Source organism: Phyllostomus hastatus, unplaced genomic scaffold (genome assembly GCF_019186645.2).
Source record: "Phyllostomus hastatus isolate PE091 unplaced genomic scaffold, TTU_PhHast_1.1 phas_contig_86, whole genome shotgun sequence".
Classification (NCBI taxonomy): domain Eukaryota; kingdom Metazoa; phylum Chordata; class Mammalia; order Chiroptera; family Phyllostomidae; genus Phyllostomus; species Phyllostomus hastatus.
Genome location: NW_025333977.1, coordinates 15457244 through 15472621, shown reverse-complemented (window position 1 = coordinate 15472621; position 15378 = coordinate 15457244). Strand labels below are relative to the sequence as shown.

General features: G+C 40.9%; 1 protein-coding gene across 5 annotated transcripts in view; it reads left to right on the top strand.

Annotated features, from left to right (window-relative positions):
• The first annotated feature begins 1050 nt into the window (after nt 1–1050).
• SPTSSB (serine palmitoyltransferase small subunit B) overlaps nt 1051–15378 on the top strand; it is a 36380-nt gene continuing 22052 nt past the window's right edge. Inside the window, exons 1-2 of one of the 5 annotated variants that reach the window (XM_045852109.1) lie at nt 1051–1961; nt 11299–11387. The gene's annotated coding sequence lies outside the window, so the exon portion shown is untranslated. Of the gene's footprint in view, nt 1962–11298; nt 11392–15378 lie in introns of all 5 variants that reach the window. The other 4 variants (XM_045852110.1, XM_045852107.1, XM_045852108.1 and 1 more) reach the window with 4 other exon arrangements.

Here is a 15378-nt window from a genome sequence, read left to right as displayed (position 1 = left end):
GTGGATGAGACCTACAAATTAGTGTGAACAGTATCGGCCCTACCACAAAATAGGTTTTGTGACCCTAGACAAGTCACTTTCGGGTTTTCAGTTCCTCATCTCTCCGAGTGGGGGCGACCATCCTTGTCCTGCCAACATCACCAGGTTTGTCAGGAGAAACCAGGAGATAAGGAGCGTAAACAACAAAAAGCGATAAAGAAATTTTAAAAATACTAGCATTGGTTGCTAATACTTAGATACAGGAGAAGGCAAAGATAACGATGGAAAACTGCCAACACCGGCTCCAAGGTGCTCAGTTTCTATTGGTTCTCGTCCCTGGCCCCAACCACCTTCAGCTTCCTTTGAGGACACCCTCCCTTCTGATGGAGAAATCCCTGCCCAATAACGTGAGTCCCCCTCTACTAGCACCAGCAGCTTGGAGCCTGCTTGAAGAACATTGTGAAAATTAGCAGAAACCTGCCAATAGCTAAAATTCGCGCTTTACTCCCGTCAACCGTGGCCACGAAAGTCCAGTGCCTCCTCATTAGGCAGTGGGGGCTGTGGGGTGTCGCCCAAAACACGATTTAGCCCCTGAGCACACCTGGGTCTTGGGCAGAAAGAGTCTGGGCTAAGGAGATGTTCAGGGTGGAGAGCCTCAAGGGCCTCTGTGCTCTCCGCAAGCAGCAAAGGCGTTAGATCTAAGCACTCTGTCTCCCTCGGCGGGGAAGGGATCGATGATGTTCTGGTTGCGGATTTCAGGGACAGATGATCTTCGCGTCCGCACCTCCTCGGGAAGATCATTGAGCGAGAGCGCTGAGCACGCCCGCCGGGGCGCTGAGCCGGGGGAACCGGTGCCGTGTCTGCATCGCCGCGCCACTCTTTCCCCAATTTGCCTTCTAGCTGCAGTCCGAGCCCAAATTAATTCTCTCCACTTGTGAGTGAGCACACACAAGTTCCCTGGGCACGATCCTTCCATCTGTCTACCAGGGGAGTCCAGCTTTTCAACGATTAACCAACCCCCCCGCCCTGCCACTGGGCGAAAGAAAGGTGGCAGGCTGGAGGGATGGGGGGGGGAAGTTGGCTAGCTACCGGCGCTGAAAGGATTTGCTTTCTTCGGTTTTTAACCAAAAATGCAGTGGGATACCTGCTCAGCAGACTGCTGCCCCGGCCTGGAGCCCTGGGCTCACTTCGCAGCCTGCTGCTGACTTTCACTCCACAGCCCTGCTCGGTGTCCGCAGGGTTTCGCCCCCTTGCCCAAGTCTGCGGACAGATCTCTGCCCAGGCGCGTTAACGTGGGCTGATAGGCTACAGCCCCAAAGCATCCAACTTGCGCCTCCAGTTTATCTGCCCCACCCCCACCAAAGGACGTGCCCCTTTGGTAGTGTCGGGGCTCCCAGCCCGAAGCTGGGGGGTAGGGCGCTCCCTATCCCCTCCTCCCCATCCCCGCCGCGCTCGGGGTTTTACTGCAGCAGCCGGAGGTGACAGCGACGCCTAAGCCTCCCCGGTTGCTCTCAGAGCCCCAGCTTCCCCAGCATCCGGAAAGCGCCCTCTCCTGAAAGGCCGATCCGGGGAGAAGTACCAACCAGCCGCAGAGAAGCACATTTAAAAATGTAAAAGTCGCTGGGCTGCATTCCTCCGAGGACGAGCCTGATCGCCCAGGACTGAGTGGTAGTGCGTGGGAAGTTGGGACCGAAGAGCAAAGGGGGAGGGGAGTGGTGCAGTCGGCATTCTCTTCTGGAAGGAGTCACTGGAGCAGTGCAGTTGGACACAAGTTTTCGTGGGAGTGTTTTCCTTTTGTGAATAATTAATCGCCGTGATCAGTCTGGCAGAATTGGAGTTTTGGCAACAGTGCGGACCACGGGCCGAATACCCAACTCTGACAAGCTCCGAGGCGGCCAGCGCAGGGGGAGCTCGCAGCGTCTGGAGAGGCGCCAAAGCGTTGGTGCTCACCTAACCTGCAGAGAGATACACCCAGCCAGGAGGTAAGCATCTTCTAAAGTATCTGCTTGAAAGGTAGTTTTGGTAGGATACAATTCCTGCCTTTCTAGGGTAAAATAATGCTGAGCTTTAATGCAATTTATCAGTTTATTATTTAACTGCACTAAAATTTTAAGAATTGGATGGGTTTTTCCATTTGCCTTTATGTTAGAAACTATGCACTTTCACTCAACAGAAACTAAACTTTATTATAGTAACTTTCCAAGCCAAAAAAAATTACTTTGTAAATGACTTTCATGACTTATCTTTTTGTAGTGCATTAATAACTATTCAGAGAAATATCATTGGGAGCTATTCAGTTTCATTCTTAAAGTATTCCTCTTTATCTAATTTCATGCTCTTCTACAATATAATACTTTTTGCCCATATGCTACTTCGGACAATAATGCACACAAGTCAACTGCCCCAAGGGTGATGAATTTTCAAGGAACACATTTTAACATTTTCTCATAAGTATTAAGCAGTATATATTTTCTCAAAATTGTTTAACTGATCATTTGTAAGAAACCAGACCTCTAAACCCCAACAGAGAGGTACAGTTAACTTTGCCATGGGGGAGAGAGGAATGGATAGGCATGAACAGAGATTCCAGGTCTGATTCAGCTAACATGATATTCAACCGGTTGGCATTTGGCAATTAACGTATGAGCTCGGCCCACAACCAGATAAAGATTTTGAATAACTGTTAAATGTAAATGTTTACCCTAAAACTACAAATAAATGCATCGGAGAAGTTCGGACAGTTGTCTTTCTAAAAGACTTTGTGGCTCAGTAGTTCTTTTGAATGAAACAAAAAATTAAGAAATACATGGTCAGTTTTGCTTGTGAACTTTTTGGGTTATTGCCTAAAACTAGTGAGGTATTAATGACTTGTTTTCCACATTATAATTATTCCTATGCTTTTTAAAATAGCATCATTTTGAACACTGTTTCAATGGTTGTGATGGCTTTGCACATAGATTACTTGAGTAACAACAAATTCTCATATGCAATGCAGTCATACCCATTATTCAAATATTTCCATACAACTATTTAATAACAATTAATTACAAATGGCTTGTCAAACCAAATGCATAGGCAGTCTAGAATTTCACTGGATATTACATTGAAAGTCAACCAGTCATCAACTTCAAAGAGTTTTCTTAACCCACTGTTTGTGAATTTGCAAATACTTCTGTAACAATTGTTCTTGCTAACTCTATATCTACTACGTCAGCACAAACTTGTTTACCACCAAGTACATAAGATGCAAAATCTTCATTAAAATGTATCCAAATGGGACTAAACCTCCAGAAGGCTGGTATGAGGAACTACACGAACCCACTCTTTAGCAACACAATAACTGGTGAAAATTATGGATAAACAATATTTAGTTTCTAGATATTATCCTCAGAGAATGCAACAAATGAAGAAAATGTATTCAAGACAGTGTACTAAACTTCAGTATAACAGCAAGAGTTTGTAGCATTTGAGCCACAACCCAGTTCCCTGCCTTCCTCCAGGTGGGTATGATAGGACTCCACTTCCAGTAGGTACAGCTAAGAACAGAGGGCTCCCTCTCAAACTTAATCCCAGTCCAGGGCTGTAACATATAAAATGTGTATCTGGGAAAAGCAGGCCACAAGCATCTCACCCACCCCAGCTTTGTGTTGCAGAAACTATTCTAGTCAAGAGCAGGCGAGAGGGCTGAGGCTTTCTTCTTCCAACCATCCCTCATTCTTAAGGCAGAAAAAGGGAAACCCAAAAACTAATAGACAAAAAAAAACACATTTAAAAATGAGCAAGGAGTTTTAGACATTTCTCTAGAAATAGAATTTCTTCAAAGGAGATGTACAGATGTCTAATCAACACATGAAAATGTGCCTACTATCATTATTTCTTAGGGAAATGAAGATCAAAACCACAAGATACCATTTAAAAACAACCAAATGGCTATAATAAAAAATATATATAATAACAGTTGTTGGAGAGGAGGTAGAAGAATTGGAACCATCATATATGGGTGGTAGGATTATAAAATGTTGAGTTGCTATGGAAAATAGTTTGGTAGTTCCTCAAAAAAGTTGAATATAGAGGTACCATATAACACAGCCATTTTACTCCTAGGTATATATGTGTAAATGTATATATATATGTGTGTGTATCCAAGAGAATTGAAAACCTATGTCCATACAAGAACTTGTGCACAAATGTTCACAGAAGCACTACTCAAACTAGCCAAAAAGTGAGAGCACCCAAGTGCCCATTGACTGATGAATAGATAGCTAAAATGTGATATGGAATGGAACAATGGAATAGTATTCAGCAGTAGAAAGGAATGAAGTGCTGATACATGCTACATCATGGATAAAGATGGAAAAGATTATGCTAAGTGAAAGACCACATATTATATGACTCCATGTCATATAATGTCATGTATAACATGTCCACAAGAGGCAAACCAAGAGTCAGAAAGCAAATTCATGTTTGCCTGTGGCTGGAATTGGGCGGGGGGTGGCGGGGAGCAGGGGGAGGAGTGAGGAAGAATGGGGAGTGACTGCTAAAGAGTGTGAGGTGTCTTTTTCTGGTGATGAAAATGGTCTAAAATTGACTGGTGATGGCTGCGTAACTGTGAGTACACTAAAAGCTACTAAATCGCATACTTTAAATGGGTGAATTCTATGGTATATGAATGACATCTCAATAGAGCTGTATTTTTTATAAATTATCCAAGGTATTTTGAAAAACAGTTGGGTTTATAACTTGAAGTTCATGAATCCCCATGTACCACTAGATCAATAGTTTATATAAGGCTTTTTCCCAAGGGTCACATGAAATATGTGAAATAATTAAGTGTAGCACAGATGTGACACAGCTATATGATTTGCATACATTTACATGCCTGCTCAAGCTTTCTTCTGTGCGACTGGGTGGAAGAGAGTAAAGGGGAAACACTGGAACAACTGTACTAGAATAAAGAATAAAAAATAAAATTAAATTAAATTAAAAAGTCAAATGTCATTAGTATAGTCCTATAGAGAATTTGCTTGCAATGTCCTATCTTCTTGGACTCACTCACTCAGAATATTAATCTAAGCCCAGTGAGGTCAGTTGTTCCTTCTGCTTCTAAATATGTATAGCCCTTTCTCAGCTCTGCAGGACAGTTGTTGAGAGAGGTCACACTGGATGAGAGAGGGAGGTTATCTGACACTCAGATTAGCCCAGTTTCACTTCCACTAGATTGGCCCTGGAGGTAGGAGTCTTGGAAAAAAGGGAGTGCTGGAGCAGCCGCTAAGGTCCTCGGAGCATACTGGCATGTCATTGCTGGGAAGCATCTCCTGTGATTACAACAATGTCAAGTACAAGAAAACTCTCAAATAATTAATATACTCCTCTATTTGCCTTTTGTGTTTTGAGTTTTGATGAACTGTCTGATCCTGTACTAACAATTTTGGAATGGGATGATAATGCTTTGTCCAAAAATAGGAATACAAAATTAGTGACTGAGTTTCACGGGGGTGGTGAGCAGCACCTGAACTTGATGCCAGGACCAGTTACAAGAACACTGAGCCAAACCTTACCCTTAGCTTTAGAGATTCCAGTAAGTCTGTCTGCACCAGGAAACCTCCAGCTTTTCCATTCGCACCAGCACAGGCTTATCTTTCCATGACTATGTTTAAGAGAGGCTACCGTGCTGATGCACATGGGTTCTGGGTGGTTTCTGGCCTAAGTTCCAGTTGATGGTCCTGTGACCGTCATATTTTGTCCAATTAGAAGATCTCCGTAGAATAATTTTAAATGTCTAACTATTGTCTAGAAATTAAATACATCTAGGAAAAACTTGATCAGAGTTATTATTTATTAACATTGCTCTAATCAGGATTAATAATTCATTTGTTCAACAGATATTTACTGCACATTTACCCTTCACCAGGACAATCCTAGGCCCTGGGTGAATGAACAAAACAGGCAAAATGTCCTGCTCTTGTGGGAGCTTAAATTGTAGAGTGGACGTCAAACACCTAAAACATAAAACATCATAATAATAAGTAAATGATACAGCATATGAGAAGGAGCTAAGGATCTGGAGCAAAATTAAGCAGAGAAGCAAATGAAGTACAGTGTTAAACTGTGGCATCAAGCTGGAAAGTCAAATTCTGTGATTATGTCACATAAAGACTGCACACCAACCTGGCCATGTGACTCTGGGATGGGCGGTAAGGATTACCAGCTCCCAGGTAACTCCTCCCCTCAGGAGCTTCGGTTTCCCCTCCCATCAGCAGTATTTTGCTATCTTGGATTTGGTGTTTCTCACTAAGGAAGATATTACATTAGCTCCAACACATTTCAAGCTGGCACAAGGAAGATATAAATGTAATACCTGCTCTACAGCCAAGAGCTACAACCTAAATAAAACACCACCTTAAGATAACAAACATTCTTGTTGAGGGAAATCATTAGCCTGGGCTTTTGGTTTTCTGTTGGCCTTTCTTGCTTTGCCTTGGATTCTTGTAGCCTGCCAGCGGATTGTGTAGTAAGTAATTAAGAACCACTTGCCCAAAATTAACACCATTTGAAGAGTGAAAAGGTAGGGAAGAGGTTGAGGGGAAGAAAAATTTCCAAGCCATCCTGCAAAGGTGAAGAGAGAATGAATCTTTCATCACTACAGAATAGAGCACGGAATCCCACAGATTAACTGGCAAAGAAGAAGGGGAAAAGCAACCAGAGTCTCCACTCTCCCAGGCTGTCCCAAAATCTCTAGTCAGGGCACCTGTTTTAAAAGATCCTTGAGGACATATTGTTCTAGTCAAATATAATGGGTGTGGCAGCTTTCCTGGAATAGAGCTTTGAGAAAATGGCTTAAAAGGGAGCACTGACTTGATTTTTTAAGTCGAAAGGTAATATTTATTTCAGGCTTACAGCAGAAGCATTTAAGAATGTCAGAGCCCTGGTGGGGTAGCTGTGCTGATACACCAAAGTTGTAGGTTCCATCCCTGGTTAGGGCACACACAAGAAGCAACCAATGATTTTCATAAATAAATGGAACAACAAATTGATCTCTTTCTCTATTTCAAATCAATTTTTCAAAAAGAAGAAGAATGTTTGGAGTCATTAGAAATAAGTTAAAAGACACCCTATAATAGTGGAGTTATTATGGAGCATTAGAATTTTCATTTATTCAGCACATTTTAATTGAGCAGCCATGATGTGGAAGGCCGGAAGGGAGCAACACAGAGGAGGACCTTGCTTCAAAGCCCTGTCTTTCTAGAGGTTACACTGTATGCCTTTTGCTACAAAATAGTTGAAGCACACAGTGATGAGGACAAGAACTCTTTGACCTGCCTGTCTTAACACCCCCTTCCCGACTGGGTTAGAGCCTCTTTCTGTGCCCCAGTGCACTAGGCTTCCCTGTCATAAGTAAGTGCTAAGTAAGTGATGTTACAGCACTTACCACACTGTGTGCAGATGCTTGCATAGCTGTCTCTTCTCCTCTCTAGAAAGCGGCCCGAGGAGGGTGCCTGTCAGTCTTGTTCATAGTTTATGCTCCTACTACACGCTTGTTGACTATTTGATTAGAGGAACGGACAGATGGATGGATGGATGCTTTGCCAGATTATGACCAGAGTTCTTTGCATAGAGCGGCAGTCTGGCAGAGTAATGAAGAGTGTGTGTTATACATTAGCTGTTAGACTTTGGATCAGTTTTTAAATTTCCCAATGCCTCAGTGTCCTCATTTGTAAAGTGGGTAGAGAAATAGCGCCTCCATTATAGTGTTATGAAGTGAACTGCATTAGGTAATACATATAAAGTGGTTAGTGAAGTTCTGAGAGTTGCTCAATAAACATCTATTATTACCTATGTAGAATAGCAGTTTCCTTGGTGACAGTATGCTATTCAAATATTGCATCCCTGCCCTTTCAGTTCTATTATAAGATCAAAGGTTGTCTATTAGGAATTTCAAGCTAAAGTTATCACTTTGAGTTCAAGATCCTTGAAAAGATTAAAAAGAGAATTTGGAAATGAGCAAAAGTAGGTTACTGAACAACAAAATTTTTTAAAAAATAGAAAGAGAAAACAAAGGAAAAGTTCAAGGTGGCACAGCCAGAGCACCTCTTCGGGGGCAGTACGATGCCTCCACAGTGCTCGCACCCACATCCCGCAGACACTCCAAGCACCAGTTCGTCTCTGTCCAGTAAGTGCTCACTGATGCAGAAGGAGAAAGAAAAGTGAAAATAAAACTTTATTTGAAGTCGAGTCTTATCTAAACTTGCATGCTACATTATCTTTGTTTCTTTTGAAAATCTAATAACCCTCTTTTTGTGTAAGACTTGAGTCAGAATTATCACACTACTTCCTCATATGCGTTAGTTACCTATTACCTCCTGAATGAGACGAATGCCAACCTGCGACCCACCTATGCAAACCCGGCAACTTTAACACTTCCTTCTACTTCTGCTGGAGAGAATTCACTTACCTCCTCCCCAGCCATGGGGGAAATACTGTGTTTTTTATCTTGTAAGGATAATAAACCGCTTCTCTTTTATTCACCCACTGAAAAGTAATTTTTAAGTAAAATTAGCTTATTGTCACTTTATTGACAGAAAAAAATAGACGTAGAAAGAACATGTAACTGACCCTAATACTTCAGTTACCAACTCTTTTTATTCCTTAAGGCTTTATCTGCTCCACAGGGATAGCTTGGCCCTTACATTTTTAATAGGATGTTCCATTGCCTAAAACTTTAAACAAAGAAAAAATCAATCAGGTTGGCCTAGTTCTAGTTTTGATGGGCAGAAAAATTAGTTTATAATATAAGACAAAATTGTTGTTTCCACAAGTTTCCTCCATTGAGCAGGAAACAAACTCTGGTGCAAACACAAAACAGGTGATACGGTCCCCGATGGCCTTCGGCACATTCTGTCTTCCAGACCAACGGGGTCACCATTTCAGCTTCCTTCATCCTAGTCTCTGAAGGGCTCAATAGGGTCACCTAAAAGGTATCTCTTAGAAGGAGAGGAAATAAAATGCGTGTAGTGAAGAACAGAGTGAAGAAATAAAATGGGAGTTTCTATGGTCAAGCTGCTAAATTGTTAAAATCAAGTCAGTCGAGGCTTGAAAAACAATTTTATTCTTGCTTTTACCAGCCTGGGAACTTAAACCTTTGAACCTTCCAGTTGTGCCTGGAGCTGTATGTGTATAAATCCTGTAAGATAATGCTGTGACAGCCCCTAAAGGATTTAGGGAAAAAATGTTCACCTGACCAGCCCACCTGGTGTCTAGCATCCTCTCCGCCCGACATGTGGCTGATAACTCTCCTGCATCAATACAAGGACCAAGAATCGAGATTGATTACTCTCAAGGATGTGACTTTTACAGCAAGAACTTATAACTTTTCTTTTTCTTCAGAACGGTTCTAGGTTTTACCTAGCCATGTTCCTAGTTAGCAAACTCTTAAGACCCTTGAATAAATCATCATTGTTTCTAGCTAAAGCCTCTCGATCCATTTATGTTCAGTCAACACTAGCAAATAAGAGAAACAAATAATAATTGTGATAAAAGCACCCTCAGAAGGTGTTGGCCAGTATCTGCTTGAACAGTTTCCCTAACAGAATTCTCACTGCTTCAACCAGGCAACCTCTTTCCCTTTAGGTAGCTCTTATTACTTAAAGTTTTTCCTGAGATTCTCCTCTGAGAACAAAACAATTCCAAACCTTCCCCTCTACAACAGCCTATAATACCACTTAAAACCTTTTAGGTTTTTTAAGACCTCCATGACACATTCCTCCCCCAAAATCTTCTGTCAACATTTCCCGTTGGAAACCTTCCAGACTTTCTCCATCTAGCTCCCTAGGGATGCGCTCCACCTGATGGAGGACTGACTTCAACATCTAGGAGAAGGATGCTAATCAAAGCCAAGAGCTGTAGCCCCCTTTTCTCATCTATGGAACTGTACTTCTGTAAACAAATAATGTTGGTGCTATGGCCAGAATGTATCCCCTTAAAGTTCATATGTTGAGTCCTAACTCCAGAGGTGATGGGAGGTGGAGCCTTCATAAATGGGGCTAGTGATCTTATAAGAGAGGCTCCAGGGATATCTTTGCCCCTCCCACCGTGTGAGGACACAGCAAGAAGGTGCTGGCTACAAACCGGGCAGAGGGCTCTCCCCAGAATGCAACCGTGCTGGCAACTTGATCTTGGACTGCCCAGGCTCCAGAAATGTGAGAAATAAACTTTTGTTGTTTATAAGCTACCCAGTCTGTGGTATTTTGTTATAACAACCCAAATGAACTAAGATGACTGGATCACTTGTTTGTTTATTTGCCAACCATACCACAACATTGTTGACCCATAATGAACTTGCAGTCAAGTAAAATTCCTTTCTTAGTGTTTTTTACTTCAACTGCTCATGGGCCACATTTTCCCCTGTCTTTCCCTTGGATAATTGACTTAGTGAAGTAAAGAACAAGACTTTGTATTTCCTCAAAAGTTTTACCCTTAGTCATTCTGTAATCTGGTCTTTTAGAACTCCACTCCATAACTTGGGTATATCTGCAATTTGATCTCATACTTTCTGCGACTTAACTCAGGTGGACAAAAATGCTACAAGCATCAGGAGAAAGTACATAGCCCTCGGGCTCCCCACTAAAGACCCACTCACCATCTTTGTGATGCTTTCCCAATTCAAAACACTTTCAAAGAATTATTTTATTTAATTCTTACAACTCTCTCATGAATAAGATACTATCATCATTCTATATCTGAGGACAGAAATTCAGAGAGACTATCTGACTTGCCTAATGTGACAAGCTAATAAATAACAAAATAAGAGACAATCCCTAGGGTTTCTGACTGTTTCCAAGTGCTTTTTTAAAGACAGATTTTTAAATTCAGTGATTAACATAATCTACTTTTTCTTGTTTTCTCCACCGATATCAACAGAGACTAATTAAAATCAAGAAACATTTTCTACAAACAAAATATTACCCAGAAGCCCACTATTTAAAACAAGACTGAAAGCAGGCTGCTCTGATAGAAGCAAGGGGCAGGCACTTAGCCTCATCTCTCTGCCCTACCTGGGGCGCCCTCTCTACCTTGCCATAGGTGGTAATATGACACCTTATGGTCCTTCCTGAACATTGGGAAGTCACTAGGCAATCCTCAAAATGTTACCTTTTCTAAAAATAATTTTTAAAATAAGGCTAGGTTGTCATGCCTTGTATTTATTACACATTCTAAAATGTTGTGGGAGAACACCCATCTAATAGGTTTAATAATCTTTTACAAGGAACATGTTTTAAATTTGAAAGTATCTTTGGGTTTATTCAAATGTGTACTTTACAGATGAAGAAACAGCCAGTCAGAGAGGCAAAGTAACCCAGGATCATTCTGTGGAAGAGCAAAGACGAGAATTCAAACCTGGACCCTCCTAGGCAGGTAAATTCTTCTGATTATTTCATGGAGTCTTGCTTTTAGAAATCTGACCCTTTTGATTACACCATCGTCAACAAGATGAAGCTTCTGGTTCTCACTTAAGCAGCCAACAAACATTTATTATGCACTTGATATTGTAATGGCATTTAAGGTGACACAAAGGAGGAAAGTGTGGCAATTTTAGCTTTAGTAATGAGGCCTTGAAACATTGGTTCTTAGCTTACATTCATTGTAGGTTCCTTTGCAGTTTACCCAGAGAACTGTATATGCAAAATTTGCAAACATTTCAAGGAGTTCTTAGACATCCCTCACCCCACCTCCCAAGTTTTGGCCTCCAGGTTAAGAACCTCCAGCCAATTCCAGTGCAAGTGCCAATGTCAGGATTGCATAGCACCAGCTACTGTCTTATTTATGAGTCTGTTAGTTTAAAGGCTGCTTCTGTTTCTGCACCCTTCATCTTTTATTTAAATGGAGCAGCATCTTATTCTGGAAGACCTTTGATGCAAGAGAGGAGTAATGTGTTCATAAGTCATTAGTTAACCAGATGGGACAAATTAAGAGAGAAATATAATAAATGAAAACTTTTCTTTAAAAATGGTAACAGTGAAAGTGAGGATGGTCAGTGTTCATATTAGGATGTTCATTTTCTTTCTGTTTCTTTTATTTTTAAGAAAGAAAAAGAGAAATAGAATTTTTTAAAAAACTAGATTACCACTAGCTGCCCTCCCATTTTTATTAAATCTCCAGCAAGTGGAAAAAAAGACTAGTGGGTGTGAACAAAAAGATATAGATTTATTTTTGAATGATTGTTTCTTAATTTTTCCCTTTTGCTATAATTTTTAAGATATTTATGGTTCTGAAATGGTTGACAACAGTTTCTTCATTTCAAAATAGTTTGGGCAGCTCCAATATTACTTTAAAGTTATTGATAACAAGGCTTAATTTTATTAATTCAAAAAATACTTCTTGGATAGTTAGCATTCGGAAAGCATTGCTATAGGAGGCAGTGTGGTGTGATAGATCATTTTGGAGTGAGAGAATCCAGGACTGAATACCAGTATTATTTCCTCCTTGGCTTTGACAATAGCAAGGTACAAAAACTTAATGAGCCCCATCTCTGTAATGAGCAAATATATATTTTTATCTCCTTTATGACAGCCACGCCAAAACTGAATAAATATTCAGAAGAAAAATCTCTCTGAAAGTGACTTCTAGTGTAATAACTAATAAAGTTCACTTGTTCTGCCTTTACAAAATCTCATTCTCTTTTATTCTTTGCCTTAGCAATTATGTATTAGCATAGTGTATAATAATCATAACAGTTAACATTCCTTTAGCCCTTCTTATGCATTATTCCAAATACTTTATACATTTTAATCTTCCCAGAAACTGTGTGAAATTCTATTATCATTCCTATTTTCCAACTGAGGAAATTAAGTCCAAGCAGTGGAGCTCCTTAGCCAGTGAAACCCAGACCGAATCCAGAGCCAGAGCTTCACTACTCTCCAAGCTACCTCTTGCCAGGATTCTCACCCAGCTCCCCATGTGTTCACCATGGGGTGAATTAAGTAAAGGGATTCAAATATATGCTGACAGGTGGAAACTAAACTTTTGCCAGTGAATGTTCAGTACAGTACACCAATACCAAATTATAATGTTGTATACCTGAAATTTATATGTTGCCATTAACCAATGTCACCTCAATAAATATAATTAATTTTAAAAAATTAGGAATCATTGAAGTTAAGCAGCTAGCCAGTGCTGCCACAGTGGTTCTTAATAAATGCTCCATCTGTTCCCTGAAGGGTTCTGAATTATAAGACTCTAGTGCTTTTAAGGAAGAGATCTAAATGTGTTTCCTAGGTCTGCTGTAACAAAGTGCCACAACTCTTGTGGCTTAAAAGGAAAAATTTACTTTCTCACAGCCCCGGACGCTAGAAGGCTGGAATGAAGACTCCACAGGGCCATACTCCCTCCAAAGGCTCCAGGGGAAAACCCTCCCTGGCCTGTCCCGGCTTCTCTCGGCTCCCGGTGGTCCTTGGCTTACAGCTACATAATGCCAGTTTCTGTCTCTGTCCTTGCATGACTTTTCCCCCATGTCTGTCTTCTGAGGACACTTGCCATTGGATTTAGGACTGACCTGGTTAATCCAAGGATGATCTCTTGCTGAGATCTGTAACTTAATTACATCTATGAAGACCTTTTCCCAAGGAAGATGACATCCACAGGTTCCAGGATGTGGACATATCTTTTCTTGGGGGGGGTGGCAGGTGGCAAATATTTTTAATCCAAATATTTTTATGTCTTAGGATATTTCTTCTGTTATTCTTGATAAACAAGCCCATATTCACTCAAAGAAGGAAAAGAACATTTTATCTCTCCCAGGAGGCCTGTAGTTCTATTGATTACAAAATCTGTTGGTTGAAAATATTGTTCTTACTATGCTCAGTTGCCATGAGCCTTCTGCACATTTACTTGAGAATCAAGAACATTTTTAGGAAATAAACAATTGTTACCCATCTAAAAGAACAAGCCTGGAGTTCAGCACTTCTCCCCTTGTCACTGCAAGCACGCATGCAGCCAGCCATGTGCTTGGGAGAAGGCAAAAGAGAATGAAGCCAACAGCATGTTCACACGGTTCTTCCCAGGAGAATGAGAAAGCTACTTGGCTAAATTGTCAGTAAACTTTTTTCTTTCAGTACAGTTCATCATTTAAGTAACTCACCTCTAAATACAAGATTACAAAATCTAATTAGAGTACATAATTTCATTGCCTAAAAGCAAGTTTTGACATAACCCTATGAACTCCTGCCTTGTGCTTCTCTCCTCCCTCGTCTGCCCTCCCCCCACCACCACTCAGAAACCACCTCACCCCGAATGTTAATCAGCCAAGGAGGGAAATGTCCCTACATCTGTGGGCTGGTAGAAAGAACACTTCGTCCATTGCTGACCCTTAGAGTAAGCCTAGCTCTCCACTCATTCTCCTAAAAGTAGTAATAAGATACAGAAGCAGGTCAGTGAGGGCAGTGGAAAAGCAACAGCCCATGTTACTATTGTCACAAAAATCACACCTCTGAAAGATCAATGTTGCTAGCCACCAAAATGTGAAAAATACTGAACTCATCACCAGAAGCTTTCGGACAGTGGCATAAGAAATAAAGAATAAGCCAGAAAAATGAGAAGGAGGAAAAAGAGGAAAAGGAAGATGAAGGACAGAAAAATACACGAACAAAAACTTTTATGAGCAAATGCATTCAGTGTTACCAAAATAATTACAAAGAAAACAGAGAAGTAATATAAGAAAATACTATTGGAAGAGTCTTGATTGGCCAGCTGCCTAAGCAGCCAGATCACCTTTAACAGAACCCTGGGAACAGGGCTCAGCAGGTACGCCGTTGACAAACCAGCACTGCAGTAGTAACTCACCTTCCTCACCCTCAAACTCATCCTTGGAAAAATGTCTTCTGTTTCTGAAGACTTTTTACATCAATTATAATGACAATAGGTAGGGAAGAGATAAAGTTTTCCTATTTCACGGTCTGGCTTCTAGCTCCTAAGAAAACCAAGCCCTTAGAAACAAACAGTAAGCAAGTAAGTTCATTTACCACATTGTGGGTTTGATGGGGAAGAGCGAGAGGTGAAAAGAAAAAGGCAGAACTTGTTACAATACACATAGAACACAGTTTTTAGGAAAGTGGTTTGTAAAGACAGAAAACTAATTTCAACTGAACGATTTAGCCACTTTTTCACTCTTACTCCCTTTTAAGTGCAGTGGGTGTTGGGGTCTTATGAGCCCCTTAGTTCACATCCTTATTAAAAGCAGATAGGCATATCAGAGAATTTATAACTGCCACAAATACTATAGAAAATTAAGCTACTGGAATTTCACAGATGCCAAGAATAAACCTAAACATGTCAACCCTCCTCTCAGAAGGATGTTTATAGTTTGGTAGTTCTCAACTTTCCCAAGAAGAAAGAACCCCAGTTGGG